This window comes from Musca domestica, unplaced genomic scaffold (genome assembly GCF_030504385.1).
Source record: "Musca domestica strain aabys unplaced genomic scaffold, Musca_domestica.polishedcontigs.V.1.1 2, whole genome shotgun sequence".
NCBI lineage: Eukaryota > Metazoa > Arthropoda > Insecta > Diptera > Muscidae > Musca > Musca domestica.
The window spans coordinates 30,029,261-30,047,053 of NW_026712249.1; the positions used below are offsets into that span (position 1 = coordinate 30,029,261).

Consider the following 17,793-nt stretch of genomic DNA (forward strand, 5'->3'; position numbering starts at 1 on the left):
TTTTTTGTTGCCATTGATCGGCATTCCGTTGTTGTTTTATTTGTTCAAAATATTATTTGTTATTATTCTTTTGCTCTTTGCCTCCTCCCTTTTTTTCATTTGTATTTTATTTAGCAAATTATTATTTTGTTTTATTTATTTTCTATTTTTTGGGTTAGAAACCGAGGCGAAGTTTTGAATGAAATATTTGTGGGCTTTTACGTTTTCCCCATTCAGAAATCTATTTTTTTTTTCAATTCTCCAGTGACAAATTACGCTTTAAATTATTAGATCGTGAAAATGACATATGTTAGGGTGCCCACTTTGAGAAAAGGATGTTTAAAAGCATTTATCCATCCAAAAGGGGTCGTAGCAAGTCAAAATATTCGGCAAAATTATTTTTCTTAAAATTTCACTACATGTTCCAATACATCAACTAGTAAAGAAAGTCTTAAAGTCGGCCGGGGCGGCGCAAAACAATTAAACGTTTTTATGGGAGAATTCAATTCGGACTGATATTATAATTATAATTTAAACTTCAAAGAACTAAATATGCCGAAGCATTTGTATCTTTTAAATTCGGATTTGTATTGCCCATTTGGTGCACAATTAATTTGAAATCGGATAAAAATATATATGGGAGCTATATCCAAATCGGAACCGATCTCTATAAAATTTGGCAAAGATATTTCTGAGGTGTATTTGCGGAGGACAAAAATAGCAAATCGGATTAACAATATATATGGGAGCTATAGCTATATCTGAACCGATTTCGATCAAATTTGGCATACTTACCAATCTGATCGTACGTGCAAAATTCCATACAATTCGGACTGATATTACATGTTCGGTGCACAATAAAAGGCAAATCGGACGAAGATATATATGGGAGCTATATCTATATTTTGACCGTTTATCTCCAATTTCAATAGGGTTCGTCCTTGGGCCAAACAAATGATTTGTGCAAAATTTCATCTGGATAGGACAATAAATGCGAACTGTACTTTGTTTACAAAAATACATGGACAGAGGGACGGAGGACATGCATAAATCGACTCAGAATGTGATTCTATGCATATCATCAAAAGGAACCATGGGTATATCTCGTTTCCTTTTGCCTATTACAAACAAATGCACAAAGACATAATACCCCGACCACCTTGTGGTGTAGGGTATAAAAATTGGGGTTCTCTTGATTTCGGTTAAAATATAATAAATTTTTAATTATATCCAAGGCATGTGTAATACTTCGAATTTTGAAATTGAGAATTGGGAAAAATCAATTTTCGCTTAACTGCCATTAATCTTTTTCTTTCACTCACTCACTCGTATTTATAACTAATTGTTCCCTTTGCTGTTTACAAGCATTCTTTTGCTTGTGTATGAGTGTATGTGAATGGACGTGGTAGCCATTTCGTTGGAATATTTTAAAATAACATGGATTCTCCAAACTTCCATGTATAGTAGATGAGAAGCTATAAATACGAGTGTGTGGGAAGTCATACATTTTAGTTTAGAATTTAATCGCGACATGTAAACCCTAATTAAACTGTGCAACACAGAAAACAATTACAGGGAATATTCAGCAGATTATGAAAGTAGAGCAAAAAAAAGAAAGCTTGAAGGTTTAAATCGCAAAATTACCTAAATAGAGGGGACAAGTTCCCCCCTCAACAACATTTTTTTTAAATTTTCAGATTGAGATTCCATGGAAAACGTTCACTTTAGGTATATAGTGTCTTGGGCAATATTACAGATAACAATGCGAGGATTATTTTGGTCGAAAATGTTAACCCTCAAGCGAGTCAACAAAGGGGTATTTTTGGTCCTTTTTCCAAAATATAGTTAAAAACTCCCATTAAACGAGATTGTAGGAAGTGAAAATATTCTACAAAATTATTTGTCATAAAATTTTACCAGACACCTCCTCAGAAGACACCAAAAGTCTAAATTTATTCTAAATGTCAAAAATAAATAAATAACATAAGTAAATATTAAATACTCATTTTAGGGTTAGCGCCATACCATGTGTGAGTTTGTACAAAAATCTCCAACAAAGCATCATTTTATAAGGATGACGTTAAAGACGAAAACATTCTTCATCCAATTTCACTATAAGTCACTTGAGAAAAGGAAACTTTAATTTCATTATTTCTCTAGAAAATATTGACATCAATTTTGCAAAAAAGCCCAAAATATTCCGAATTTTTTGATAAATTTTTCCTTGGCCTTTTTTCGTATTGAGGTATCATAAACTTTCGGTTTAGGCAGAAGCTGTCAAAATAAGATATACAGGGTGAGAAAAAAAACTGCAACAAAGTTAAATGCCATAATTTTTACATTTTTTTCTAATTTTATTAAATTCAAGCAAAAAAATTCGGAAATAGCATCAAATTTTAGAATAAGTTTAGATTTGTTCGGATTGGTCAACTTTGGCACGAATTATGGCCTTCAAACGGCTAGTGAAACAGTCACACGCTGCCCGAATGTTGCTCTGCGGTATTTTGGCATATTCCCGGCGAAGCGCTTGCTTTGGTATTTTTTAGTGCCAACCTTGCTTTGCAAAATACTACAGACACAATAGTCCAACGAATTGGTATCTGGAGATTTTGTTGGCCATTGTACGCTGAAGCGAGGAACCTCATTTTGTAACCATTACTGGACGGCAATGAATGTTTTGTCATAGGAGACGGAGAAAAGCAAATTCGGCAGTTCACCACTTTTGGCCAAGCGACGCAACTCTTTAGTTCTTTTGAGTCTATTTTCTTTCGGTTGCGCTGTAAGTTCTTGAACTTTTTGCAATTTCAATAGATTTACCCCGAGCTCATTTTTCAATATTTGTCGAATGAAATATTGCGATATGCTCAGCCCACGAACCATTTTTCGGCCACTGCGACGCGGGTTTCGATCAAGTCGATTCTTTATATTTCGAACCTTTTCTCGGCTGATATTGCTGTTCTCTTCCGTCCACTTCCTTGACGTCGGGCTACGCTACCAGTATCAAGGTAACGAGAAATGATACGAGATACAAGCGATTTATTCACATTTAAATGCTTGAGTGCTCTAACGATAGCCACTTGTGGGTTTCCAGCCAAATATAAAGAAATCACACTATCACGCTTGAATTCCGCCACCAATAACTTTTTTTCTGGAAAATTCTCAACAAAATGCTTTGGTAAGCTTGTAAACAATATAATGAGCTGTCATTGGAAAAATTTTAACAGCTGTCGGAGGAGAGGCTTGGAAATGATAGCAGTCTGAAATCGGTTGCAGTTTTTTTTTTATCTCACCCTGTATATATGTGTCTCTCCCTTACTTCCCATTGTCCGCATCACATTTTCTTGTAATTTTTCCTCCAAGTGTAATTAAATTGTATAAGCCTAATGCCACCTTAGCCATCGCTGTGTGTGTGTGTGTGTGTGTGTGTGTATATATATGTACATATACGTATGTTCGAGTTTGTTTGCAGCTCGCTTACGTCGTATAGAATATACACATACATATATACATAAGTTTGTAGCAGAAATAAGAGAATGAATGTATAGGAATTACAAATAATCATTTACTCGAAGCGTGTCACATTCGAATTTAATCTAAAAATAAAACAAATAACAAAATTTTTGTTTGAAAATAAAAGCAAAACAAGAAAAAAGTAGTAGTGGTGTAGAAAAATGCAAAAAAGTGGCGGATCAGTGCCGAAACTGTTTTATTTTTACAACATGACAATGTGAATGAGGCAAGACAACAATTTTTGAGAGGATCAATTTGATAAAATGTAAGGAAAAAAATATAAGAGGATTGTAAAGGAAGAAAGAAGGAAAATGTAATATTGATTTCTGTAAATGAAACAAGTAAAAAAAGCTGTAAGTTCGGCCGGGCGGATCTTTGAATACCCTCCACCATTTAGAGCTAATTTGGCATTTTTCCAAAAAAAAAAAAAAAAAAAAAAAAAAACAGTAAAGAAGGTTATAAAGTCGGGCGGGGCCGACTTTATGATACCCTACACCAGTTTGCTAATTTTGTAGAGCTGCGCATAACAATTAAAAGTTTTTATGGGAGAATTCAATCATACACGCTATGATTATAATTATAATTTAAGGTTCAAAGAACTAAATATGCCGAAGCATTTGTATCTTTTAAATTCGAGCTTATATTGCCCATTTGGTTCACATATAATTTGAAATCGGATAAAAATATATATGGGAGCTATATCCAAAGCGGAACCCATCTCGATAAAATTTGGCAAAGATATTTCTGAGCTGTATTTGATATATTTCCCTGAATATCGTGGGTATGCACTCGTTGGAGTGCATATTACGGTTGTGGGTAACAAATATGACAAATCGGGTGAACAGTATATATGGGAGCTATAGCTATATCTGAACCGATCCTCACCAAATTTGATATACTAGCTTCTAGACTCAATTCGGTCGTAAGTGCCAAATTTCATCCAATTTGGCCAAATATTAGACGTTTGGTGGACAATCAAAGGTAAATCGGACGAAGTTATATAGGGGAGCTATATCCAAATCTTAACCGATCTCGATAAAATTTAGCAAAAGTATTTCTGAGCTCTATTTGATATATTTCCCCAAATATTGTCGTTACAGAGTGCATATTACGGCTGCGGAGGACAAAAATAACAAATCGGATGAACAATATATATGGGAGCTATAGCTATAACTGAACCGATTTCGATCAAATTTGGCATACTAATTTTCAGGTCCAATCTGATCGTACATGCAAAATTCCATACTATTCGGACTGATATTACACGTTTGGTGCACAATAAAAAGCAAATCGGACGAAGATATATAGGGGAGCTATATCTAAATTTTGACCGATTATCTCCAATTTCAATAGGGTTTGTCCTTGGGCCAAACAAATGATTTGTGCAAAATTTCATCTGGATAGGGCAATAAATGCGAACTGTACTTTGTTTACAAAAATACATGGACAGACGGACGGACGGACGGACGTGCATAAATCGACTCAGAATGTGATTCTATGCAGATCATCAAAAGGAACTATGGGTCTATCTCGTTTCCTTTTGCCTGTTACAAACAAATGCACAAAGACATAATACCCTGACCACCTTGTGGTGTAGGGTATAAAAAAAAAGAAATCCGTTAAAAATTCTGTTAAGATCTTAAAAATACCGAATTAAGTCGTTATATTAGGGTCTATACGACGGCGTCGACCTGCATAGGCAACTTTTGTCATAAGCCATTAGAATATTCAAATGCGAAACTTGAAAAAATCTGTGCATAATGTAGCTAAAATCATCCAAATACCGAATATAGGGAGGTACTTTTGTGTGGAGCCTACACCAAAACGTGGACCTGCTCAGACAATTTTCTGCCATAGGCTGTAGTATCCATTACGAACTTCAAATACCAAATTTGAAACAGTTCCGGTGAATAATGTCGCTAAAATCATCAAAATACCGAAAATCGAGGGAGTCCCGTTATAGGGGTGCTATACAAAGACGTGGACCTGCTCAGACAATTTTATGCCATAGGCTGTAGTATCCATTACGTACTTCAAATACTAAATTTGAAACATTTCCGGTGAATAATGTCCCTAAAATCATCAAAATAGCGAATATCTGGAGGTACCGTTATATGCGGGCTATACGAAGACTTGGACCTGCACAGACAATTTTCTGTCATAGGCTGTAGTATCCATTACGAACTTCAAATACCAAATTTGACACATTTCTGGTGAATAATGTCGTTGAAATCATCAAAATACCGAATATCGGGTGGTGCCATTATATGGAGGCTATAGCAAAACGTGGACCTACATGGCACATTTTCAATACCAAAAGTCCTGCAGACATAATACGCATTCGAGTAAAATTTTATCAACCTACTTCATTTCGTTCGGAAGCTAGAGTGATTTTTAAAACGGACAAACGGACGGGCGGACGAACGGACATTGCAAGAATTTTATGCTGATCAAGACTAAAAATACTTTGGGGGTTCTGAAATATATATTTCGAGGTGTTACAAATGGAATGACAAACTTAATATACCCTCCATACTATGGTGGAGGGTATAAAAATAAACACATTTAAAATATAAACATGTTAGAGAAGCGCAACCATTTAACAACAAGAGGAAAACTTATTTAAGTCCGAATTTCTCAATATACACCATGCGACTTTGCAGACCCAATCAAGGAGGCCCCATTGAGTCTCCATCCGCTCCAACATTATTGAAAAAGACTTCAATTTATTTCCTAATTTTTTTGGGTCTTCTAAACGTATGATGCAATCAGGAAGAACTCTATGTTAGCTGCTATGCAAACCCCCCCAAAAAAAACTATTTTTATTTCATGAAATGAAAATCAACGTTAAATCCAGGCGATAAAGTAATTTGGTCATAACCCAATGCTTGGTTGGTGGGTCTTTGTTAAATGATGAAATTGAAATCTAGACGCTTTTTTTGCGATAAACATTTTGTCTGCGAAATGAAATGAAGGCGGCCCAGACAAACAAACAAAATCATAAAAATACAAAAACTAAGGCGTGAAAACCAAAACAAAAGAAAATGCCATTAAAAAAAGTACGGTAAACAATTGAAAAAAAAAAAAACAACAGCAACAACAATGAATCGATACAACAAGTTCAAGGGAACTTCGGGGAGTTCAGTCAGATCATTAGTATTTTGCTAAATATTTGTAAAATTTACAAATACAAATCCAAATCGATCGGTCTGGAATGCACATTTACATGCTGCGATAAAAAAAATGCCAGAAAGTCAAACGCCATAATTTTTACATATTTTTTTTAAATAATATTGAATGAAAGCAAAAAATATCGGAAATAGCATCAAATTTTAGAATAAGTTTAGATTTGTTCGAATTGGTCACCTTTAGCACGAATTATGGCCTTCAAACTACCAATAAAACTGTCACACGCTGCCTGAATGTTGCTCTGCGGTATTTTGGCCAATTTTCGGCGAAGCGCTTGCTTGAGGTGAACGACACTTTGGTATTTTTTGGTGCCAACCTTGCTTTTCAAAATTCTCCAGACACAATAGTCCAAAGGATTGGTATCCAGAGATTCTGGTGGCCAACCGAAGGTGCACATTTTCACCTGACCTCTTTGGCAAGTAAACACGATCATTTAGACCCTAGGTCTCTTTGGACCAAATCCGTTTCAGAACATTTGGAGTCGATCTAGCGATGTCCGTCCGTCCGTCCGTCTGTCTGTCTGGCTGGCGCGCACGATAACTCTCGAAGGAAGTAGCCGATTTGATCCAAATTGGCTACATTGTAATATTTTTGTCAGACTTAGATCGAGTTCGACGATGGGCAATATCGGTCCACTCCTTCTGGTACCTCCCCCACAAAAGGTAGAAATTTTCAAAAAACATATTTTTTGCACAGAAAGAGAAAGGATAATCCGATTTTGCTCCAACTTTGCAAATCCTAAAATTTGCGTCAGTACTAGGTCAGGTGTGGAAATGGACAATATCGGTTCACTCCTTCAAGTACCTCCCCCACAAATGGTCAAAATTTTGAATAATTACAACTCTCATAAAATGCGATGTAAGGGTCCTATTGTCTTCAAATTTCACACATCCCAATATTTATATTAACCCAAGGTCTGGTGTTAAGATGAACAATATCGGTCCACTCCTTCTGGTACCTCCCCCACAAATGGTCGAAATGTTCAAAAAATATATTTTTTGCACAGAAAGAGAAAGTGTAATCCGATTCTGCTTCAACTTTGCAAATCCTAATATTTGCGTCAGTGCTAGGTCGGGTGTGAAAATGGACAATATAGGTCCACTCCATCAAGTATCTCCCCCACAAATGGTCAAAATTTTGAATAATTACAACTCTCATAAAATGTGATGTAAGAGTCCGATTGTCTTCAAATGACGGACATCCCAATATTTATATTAACCCATGGTCTGGTGTGAAGGGGGAATACATCGGCCCACTTCTTCTGGTACCTCCCCCACAAAATATTCAAATTTTGAGTACCCATGATGCTCATAAAACGCGAAATTAACATCCGATTATATTTTATATCATATTTTTGGGTCCGATAGGAAATGGGCAATATTGGCCCATTCCTTCGGGACCTGCTCCATAGAGGTTCAGACGTTTGAATAATCTTAACAATAGTCAAAATATATTTAAATAATCGAACATAGGCTGAGGGTATATATCTGGCGCCAATACCGACCGATACTTTTTAACTTTTTTTTTAATATTATTTCAAAAACGAAATCTTTCGAAATGGATTTGGACATAAGGGGACTTCAAACCAATTGTAGTGTTGTAGGGTCGGGCCCACACGACTATTTAAAATATATTTAGCAATATTTGATATAGAGCTTTGACAATTCATAGAGAGCTTGGATCGACTTCAAAAATCATTGTTTTAAAAAAATGGCTCATGTTGGCCCACTTCTTGGTGTAGTCCTTATTTCCAACCGATTTCAAGTATTTTTTTTGGCGTTTTAATCATTTTTTTTCTTATGTATCTTTTGTCCTTGTTTAATTTTTTATCCTTTCCTGATTTAATTTTTGAGATCCTTTCCGAATACTTTGGAGTTAAATTTCACCCCTTTTGAATTTTCCATCCGATCCGCCGACAAGTATTTAAAAAAAACAGCCAGCGAGATGATGATGTATAATTATTTATAACACATGTTTTTTTTTTTTTTTTGTTATTCTTTCACTTGATAATATGCATACACACACAGACACGTGTACATGATGTCTGTGTGTGTGAGTATTTGTAGAAGTGTAAAGTAAAAACAAACTTTCATTTGATAAGATAACCCAATGTAGACAAACCATTTGTGTGTGGGGGAAATTGGCAAAACAAAATCATGAGGGTGGGGCTCGGGACGGAACAAGGGGGGAGGGGGTGGGTTACTTAGATTGTTGCGTCCAGACAAGTTTCGGGTTAGTTGGTAACAAGGACCAGCAGCCGGGTGAAACACAATCAAATTCTTGCTATTTCTGTGTGTTTCAACCTGGAGCGAAAGGGGAGGAGATAAAGGGTGTCAAATGGCAATCGCCAAAAACACGCAGAACTAAGAACCAATTCTGAAGAGCTTTATTATTTTGTCAAGACTTGTGCGACGCGTCGTCGGGTCTTTCGATTTGCTAACAACCATGACCTACAATAAATGTTTATGGTCTGTGCGAGTCGTCTACGCTATATACGCTGTACGAATGTATGAAAGCGAACGGACGAACGGCGGGGCACGCCTGTTGCTTGATTACCTTTAGACGGCGGCGCAGTCGTTGCCAATTTGCATTTTAATCGCTGTGGCAGCAGAGGCAGCTATAACTGATATCAGCGAATAAATCATATCTTCAACACTTGTTTTTTTTATACCCTCCACCATACTATGGAGGGTATATTAACTTTGTCATTCCGTTTGTAACTCCTCGAAATACTCATATCAGACCCAACAAAGTATATATATTCTTGATCAGCGTAAAATTCTAAGTCGATTTAGCGATGTCCGTCTGTCTGTCTGTCCGTCTGTCTGTCTGTTGTAATCACGCTATCTTTCGAATGAATTGAGATAGGTGGCTAAAATTTTGCACAAATGTTTATTTTTCCAGTAGGCAAGTTCGTAAATGGGCCATGAAGGTCCACGTTTTCATATAGCCCCCATATAAGGGTACCTCCCTATATTCGGTATTTTGATGATTTTAGCGACATTATTCACGGGAATTGTTTCAAATTTGGTATTTGAAGTTCAAAATGGATACTACACCCTAAGACGGAAAATTATCCGTGCAGTTCCACGTCTTGGTATAGCCCCTATATAACGGTACCTCCCGATATTCGGTATTTTGATGATTTTAGCGACATTATTCACGGGAATTGTTTCAAATTTGGTATTTGAAGTTCAAAATGGATACTACACCCTAAGACAGAAAATTGTCTGTGCAGGTCCACGTCTTCATATAGCCCCCATATAACGGTACCTCCCTATATTCGGTATTTTGATGATTTTAGCTACATTATTCACCGTTTATTTCAAGTTTCGAATTTGAATATGGTAATGGCTTATGACAAACAATGCCTATGTATGTCCACGTCGTATAGACCCCAAAATAACGACTATATTCGGTATTTTTAAAATTTTAACAGAATTTTTTAAGAATTTTATTTTTTGAAAATTTCCAAATTCGTTGCAAATGGTGGAGGGTATTAAAAGTTCGGCCCGGCCGAACTTACTGCTTTTTAACTTGTTGCTTCTATTTTCAGTTTCACTTTTTTTCTTTCTAAATCGATTTGAATTATTCTAAGGCCTACAAAAATGGCGCATACATAGTTGAGGTTGGCCGGCTGACCGGCCGGCCGGTCTGGTTGTTTGATGGTGGCGTGTGTATTTAAAGAGTACGAGGTAGGGGTAATTTGTTTTGGGTATTATTTTCATTATCTGCTACGTCATTTGGCTTTACGATCCCCACAAATGAATTTGAATACTGGATGTATTTGCTCGATGTAAATATTTAGAAATATATGGTGGGCAGTGGATAGGATACACTGGGAAGAAAATAAAAAAAAAAAATATTGGAATGTATTTTTTTTTAAATAAAACCAAATTCATCTAAAAAAATTGTATTTTTTTAAATTGTAATTTTTTTTGTAAAAATTGAATTTTTTTTGTGAAAATTGTATTTTTTTAATTATTTGTCGATCTTGATTTCTAATCTTTAACATTCAATTAAAACAAAAATTCGAGCAAGAAATTAAAAACATTTTTTGATCAACTTTTTTTTTCTTAATTTGTTTTAAATAATATTGTATTTTTTTAAATTGTATTTTTTTTTTTTTGTAAAAATTGTATTTTTTTTTTAAATTGACTTTTTTTTTGTAAAAATTGTATTTTTTAATTATTTTTCGATGTTGATTCCTAATCTATAAAATTAAATTAAAACAAAAATTCGAGCAAGTAATTAAAAACAATTTTTGATCAACGTTTACGAAATGAAATCTAAAGCATTCATACACCCACCCACACAATCAAATTCGTACCATTATTAAAATAAAAAAATCAGTTTTTTTTTATTTTTATGTTTGTCAAAAAAAAAAACCTTGTTTGTTTGTTGTTTTGCTTCCCTGTTCTCCGCCCATAAATCATGTCCCCAATGACCCATTTTTTTAGGCTCGCTCACATTTTAGAACATTTACGTAGGTAATACAGAATAGCAAGAAAACGAAAACAAGTGGAAATACGTCAAAGGAATCCAGATCACGTGAAAAATGACAATTTTAAATAGTATAATAAAAAAATAATAATTATTATTATATAGAGAGAGAGAACATTTTATATTTATCCAAAGATTTTTTTAGTCCGAAAAAAATCATAAAATTCGCAAAAAAAAAAAAAACAAAAAATAAAAAAAGCAGCTAAGTTAGGCCGGTCCAAACTTTTAATAGCCTCCATCATTTGAAAGGAACTTGAATTTTTTCTAAAAAAACAAGTTAAATAAGAAGAAAATAATTTTTTTCTAAAAAAAAAAAAACGAGTTAAAATGGAGTAAGTTCGACCGGGCCGAACTTTGAATATCCTCCACCATTTGGAACGAATTTAGAAATTGTCAAAAAAAAAAATAAAATTCTTAAAAAAATCTGTTAAAATTTAAAAAACCCAGTGGGTATTGTTCCTTATATCGTCGAAATACCGAATATAGGGAGGTACTGATGTATGGGGCCTATACGAATACCTGGACCTGTATAGACAATTTTCTGTAACTGACTGTAGTTCCCATTACGAACTCTAAATACGTAATTTGAAACAATTCTTGCGAATAATGACGCTAAAATCATCAAAATACCGAATATTGGGAGGTGCCGTTATATGGGGGCTATACGAAGACGTGGACCTGCACAGACAATTTTCTGTCTTAGGCTGTAGTATCCATTTCGAACTTCAAATACGAAATGAATAATGAATAATAATGTACTTGTACGATGAATAATGTACTTAACATCATCAAAATACCGAATATCGGGAGGTACCGTTATATGAGGGCTATATGAAAACGTGGATCTACATGGTCCATTAACGAACTTAACCTGCCTACTGGAAAAATAAACTTAATCTGCCTACTGGAAAAATAAATAAACAAAATTCTAGCCTTCTATCTCAATTCGTTCGAAAGATAGCGTGACGTGATAGATAGATAGATAGACAGATGGACAGACAGACGGACGGACAGACAGGCGGACATCGCTAAATCGACTTAGAATTATACGCTGATCAAGTATATGTATACTTTGTTGGGTCTGACATGAGTATTTCGAGGAGTTACAAACGGAATGACAAAGTTAATATACCCTCCATAGTATGGTGGAGGGTATAAAAATAATAGTTATTATATATAGAGAGAGAGAGAACATTTTATATTTATCCGAAGATTTTTTGGTTCGAAAAAAATCATAAAATTCGCAAACAAAAAATAAAAATAAAAAAGCAGCTTAGTTAGGCCGGTCAAAACTTTTAATAGCCCCCTTCATTTGAAAGGAACTTGAAATTTTTCTAAAAAAAAAAAAATCCGTAAAAAAATACGACTTATATGAAAACCGTTATTTTGGGAGCTGTATGAAAGCGTGTGCCTGCGTACTCAATTTTTATACCCCACAACACTATGTGTTGGGGGTATTATAAGTTTTATTAGGCCAAAAATTCTGTAACACCTCGAAATATTGGTCTCCGACATAGGAAACTATATATGGATCTTCCTATCTCGTCGAGCTGAGTCGATGTGGCTATGTATGTCCGTCCGTCTGCCCATGTTAGTTTGTAATCACGCTACAGGTCGCAATTATAGCCCGATCCTCCAGCAATTGAAAATGAAGGTGGAGTTAGGGTCAGAATAAAAGAAGATGATGATTGCAAAATATTTAGGGGTTGAAATGGACCAAAAATAGAACAATTTCCTGATTTTGGGGTTGCTCTATAGGTCACAATTATAAACCAATCGCATGGAGGTAGAGTTTAGGACTGGACGGAAGCCTACCAATTTGGACCGCCGTCGCACAATATTTAGCGGGTAAAATAAACCATAACTTTTATGTTAAAAAAAAAAACGGAAATTTCCACTAAAGTGCGAATGTTTTCAAAACCGGTCAAGTTGCAAATACATTAAAATTACCACCTCGGACCATTACAGTAATGCTGATAGAGAAGATATCGGATATATAGCCAAATAGCTAAAATGAGATGAAAAAACTGCAACCAACTTCAGACTGCTGTAATTTCTAAACCACTTGTCCGACAGCTGTTAAAATTATTCCAGCGATAGTTCATTATATTGTTTACAAGCGAACAAAAGCATTTAGGTGAGAATTTTCCAAAAAAAAAAGTTATTCGTGATGGAATTCAAGCGTGATAGTGTGATTTCTTTATATTTGGCTGGAAAACCACCAAAAGTGGCTATCGTTAGAGAACTCCAACATTTAAATCTGCATAACTCTTTTGTGTCTCGTACCATCGCTCGTTACCGTGATACTGGTAGCGTCGTAGCCCGATGTCAAGGAAGTGGACGGAAGAAAACAGTAACATCAACAGAAACTCGCGTCACAGTGGCCGAAAAATGGCTCGTGAGCTGAACATATCGCAATATTCAATTCGGCAAATATTGAAAAATGAGCTCGGGGTAAAGCCATTGAAATTCCAAAAAGTGCAAGAACTTACACCGCAACAGAAAGAGCTAAAGAGCTGCTTCACTTGGCCGAAAGTGGTGAACTGCGGGTTTTCTTTTTGGTTTTCTCCGATGAGAAAACGTTCGTTGTCCAGCAGTTTGTAAACAAACAAAATGGTCGTGTTTACTTGCCAAAGAGGTTAGCTGAAAATGTGCACCTTCGGTTGGCCACCAGAACTCAATCGCTGGCCATGGTGATGGTGTGGGCCGCCATAACAGCCGATGATCGCTCTCCGCTCGTTTTTATCGGCCGTGGCATCAGAATAAATGCCCAATATTATCGCGAAAATATTCTGGAGGGTGTATTAAGGCCTTGGGCACCCAAACATTTAGGCCGCAGACCTTGGAAATTCCAAAAGGACTCAGCACCATCGTACTCAGCACGCGCCACCCAAGAATGCTTACAAAATTAGGTTTCTCGCTTCATTTCCAGCGCTTCAATGTCCACCAAAATCTCCGGATACCAATCCCTTGGACTATTGTGTCTGAAGTATTTTTGAAAGCAAGGTTGACACTAAAAACTACCAAAGTGAATTTTATGCTGATCATGAATATTTACCTTTACCTTATGGGGTCTACAACGAATATTTGAGGGTGTTGCAAACGGAATGACAAAGTTAATATACCCTCCTTTCCAAGGTGGTGGGTATAAAAATGTAAAAATTATGGCGTTTGACTTTGTTGCAGTTTTTATAACCTCCACCTTAAAAAGGAGGGTATACTAACTTCGTCGTTCCGTTGGTAACATCCCTAAATATGATCAGCATAAAATTCTAAGTCGATTTAACGATGTCCGTCTGTCTGTCTGTTGAAATCACGATACAGCCCACATTATTTGACGTAGAGCTACAAAATTTGACAGAACTAGAACGGTTGGAACTGAAAATAAGATATATTGGTCCATGTTTTGGTGTAGCCGCCATATAACGATACCTCCCGATATTAGGTATTTCGATGATTTTAGCGACATTATTCACCGGAATTGTTTCAAATTGGGTATTTGAAGTTCGTAACGGATACTACAGCCTATGACAGAAAATTATGGTGGTCCATGTCGTCGTCGTATTTTTAACGGTTTTAATGTTTTTGAAAATTGCCTAATTCGTTCCATAAGGTGGAGGGTATTCAAGGTTCGGCCTGGCCGAACTGTGAGGAATATATACTTCAGTATCAGATTAAAACCCTGTAATATTTTTCAGAATTTGAATTCATGACTTTATAATAAGATTTCACTAGGTAAATTGTTTTCATTTCTTTAAATTTTCTTTTATCCTTTCTTTTTTTATAAATTGAACATTTTACTGATTGGATACTCAATACATTTCTGATATATTAATACATTTCTGTGATATTAAAGTCAATTTTCCGCCAGCCTAAACTCAAATTGGTATTTGTTGTCTCTCTTTAATCCTCATTGTGATGACATGTCAAAATAGATCCTAATTTATAAGAGCTAATCTCCAAGTTGAGGACGAATTAAGAAATGGCAAAAGGTAAACCCATCACATTATAAGAAACAATAAAAATTATTTAAAACAAAAAGAAAGTCAAAGACCTTAAACTGTAAACAGCGAACAAACAATGAAATGACTCTTTTTTTCCTATTCTGCAAATCCGTCAAATTCTTATATTCTTCATAAATTGTATTTCTTTGTATTCGTTCTACTTGGTTTTGCATCATTTTTTTTTCTTTTTCTAAAAGAAAACAATATTATTTTTAGCACCGGGAATTTGTTGAGAAAATTGTACTTAAAAATATAAATTTAAGCGAATGAAAACATATAATTTAAATTTACGTCATCAGAAACGTCAAAAAATTGCAGAATTTTCAACGTTGACACATTGCTGTTGGTAGCCAACTTGGGGTTTTATTTTCTATTTTTTGTTTTGCTATTTTTTTTTGTTTTGCTATTTTTTTCAAAACAATAAAAAATCAATAAAACATTATTAATATTAAGTAATTTCCTCTTGTTTTCGTCAAACGTTGTGGCATTTAAAAGGAATTCAAATAAATGTTTTCTTTTTTATGTGAGTGTTTTCTTTTTTGTTTTTCTAATTCCATATTTTCTATGCCGCACACGTGCCTCCTTATCGTTCACTTAATCATGTTGATGATACTTAGCAAAAATCTTGTTTTATTTCAAATTAATTTGATATTTTTTTTTTTTTTTTTTTTTTTTTGTTGACTAACTGCACACCATCTTCTTCACACTTCCTTCTCTAAGTGTTGGCATATTCACTGCGCGATATGTCTGTCTGGTGAGATGTCTGCCTCCTCCTATCTTCTTTTAAATTTTAATTTGTTTTACTTTGGTGTGTGCCTGCCTGCCTGGCTGCCTGTATGTATCTCGTTCTCCCCTTTGTTTATTTAAATTTTTGTTAGATTTTTTAATGTATTTCGTTTTTTTTTTCTTAAGTGTCGAAGTACACTTGTTTTTTTTTCTTTTTTTTTTTTTGGTACTTGGGCAAAGATATAGAAATATTTTTTCAGTTTCGGTTATTTAATTATCACATTGAGCAGCTCTATCAGTTGGATTTGAGCTATAAAAATTATTCTAGGTTTTATTTTCATGAACGAAAAAAAATCATATAATATGGGTCGGAAGTTTTGGAAGTAAATTTTAAATTAGATTTTTGGGAAAAATGGATTTAAATTTCATTTTGAAAAATTAAAAGTTCGCACGAAAGCAACTAAGAAAACTATTTGCATACAGAAACAAGGACGCCTTTGTATATCTATGATTGTTTCCAAAATAGGAAAATTGATCCCAGAGGCAGGCTATCAGGCAAGAAATAACAGAAAAATGAAAACAATTTACCTAGTGAAAACCCAAAGAACCAGAATTAAAAAAAAAAAAAAAAAAAAAAAACAAGAAAAAAGCTGTAAGTTCGGCCGGGCCAAACCTTAGGGTAAAGTAAACATTAGAAGAAATGTGGCAAAAACCATTGAAATGCCGAATATCGGCAGGTACCGTAATATTGGAGCTATACTAAATCGTGGACCTACACATACAATGTTTCGCCACATGAACTAGGACCCATTATGACTCACAAATACCAATTTTCAGACAGATCCGTGAAAAAATGTGGCAAAAACCATTAAAATACCGAATATAGGGAGGTACCGTTATATAGGGGCTATACCAAAACATGGACCCATACATGCAATGTTTCGCCGCCGGAGCTGGAACCCATTATGACCAACAAATACCAATTTTTAGACAAATCAGTGAACAAATGTAGCAAAAACCATCAAAATATCAAATATAGGGAGGTACCGTTATATGGGGACTGTACCAAAACGTGGACCGATATATCTCATTTTCAATACCAACTATCCTAGACACAATACAAATTGCTCTGCTAAATGTTGGCGCTCTACGTCAAAAAATGTGGGCTGTATCGTGATTTCAACAGACAGACAGACAGACGGACATCGTTAAATCGACTTAGAATTTTATGCCCTCCTTTCCAAGGTGGAGGGTATAAAAAAAAACTAAAGTGATATTCCCACCTATGAACTCCTATTTATTTCGTACCACAAATAACCTTCTGCAAATACTGGAAAAAAATCAACACTGAAAAATCAATCCTAAAAATTTTCAAATTGCTTCGATTCGAATAGGAAACAATTAAAAAAGCTGATAAGTTCGGCCAGGCCGGACTTTTTATACCCTCCACCATTTGGTAGAAACTTGAAAATTAAAAAAAAAAAATCGAAAACTACCACTTAAGGGGACTATACGAAGTGGACCTGCATACGAATTTTTTGCCATAGGTTGTACTACCCATTACGAAATTTAAATATGAAATTGGAAATAATTCCGATAAATAATGTCGTTAGAATTATAAAACATACCGAATATCGGGAGGTATCATTCGAAAGATAGCGTGATTACAACAGACGCTAGATCGTCTTAGAATTTTTCGCTGATCCAGAATATATATACTTTGTAGGGATATATATATTTCGAGGAATTACGGAACGGAATGATAAAATTAATATACCCTCCCTAGAAAGGTGGTGGAGGGTATAAAAAGAGGTTAATTTTTTGGTCCATAAGAACCCCTAAAACCTCAGTCAGTCAAAAACCGTCGCTGCCCGAATGTTGC

At 35.1% G+C, this 17,793-nt stretch overlaps 1 protein-coding gene across 4 annotated transcripts in view; it reads left to right on the forward strand.

Moving 5' to 3' along the window:
* The window catches only part of LOC101889490 (nuclear factor of activated T-cells 5), a 194,869-nt gene that overhangs the window by 145,334 nt on the left and 31,742 nt on the right, over positions 1–17,793 (forward strand). The window lies entirely within an intron of this gene.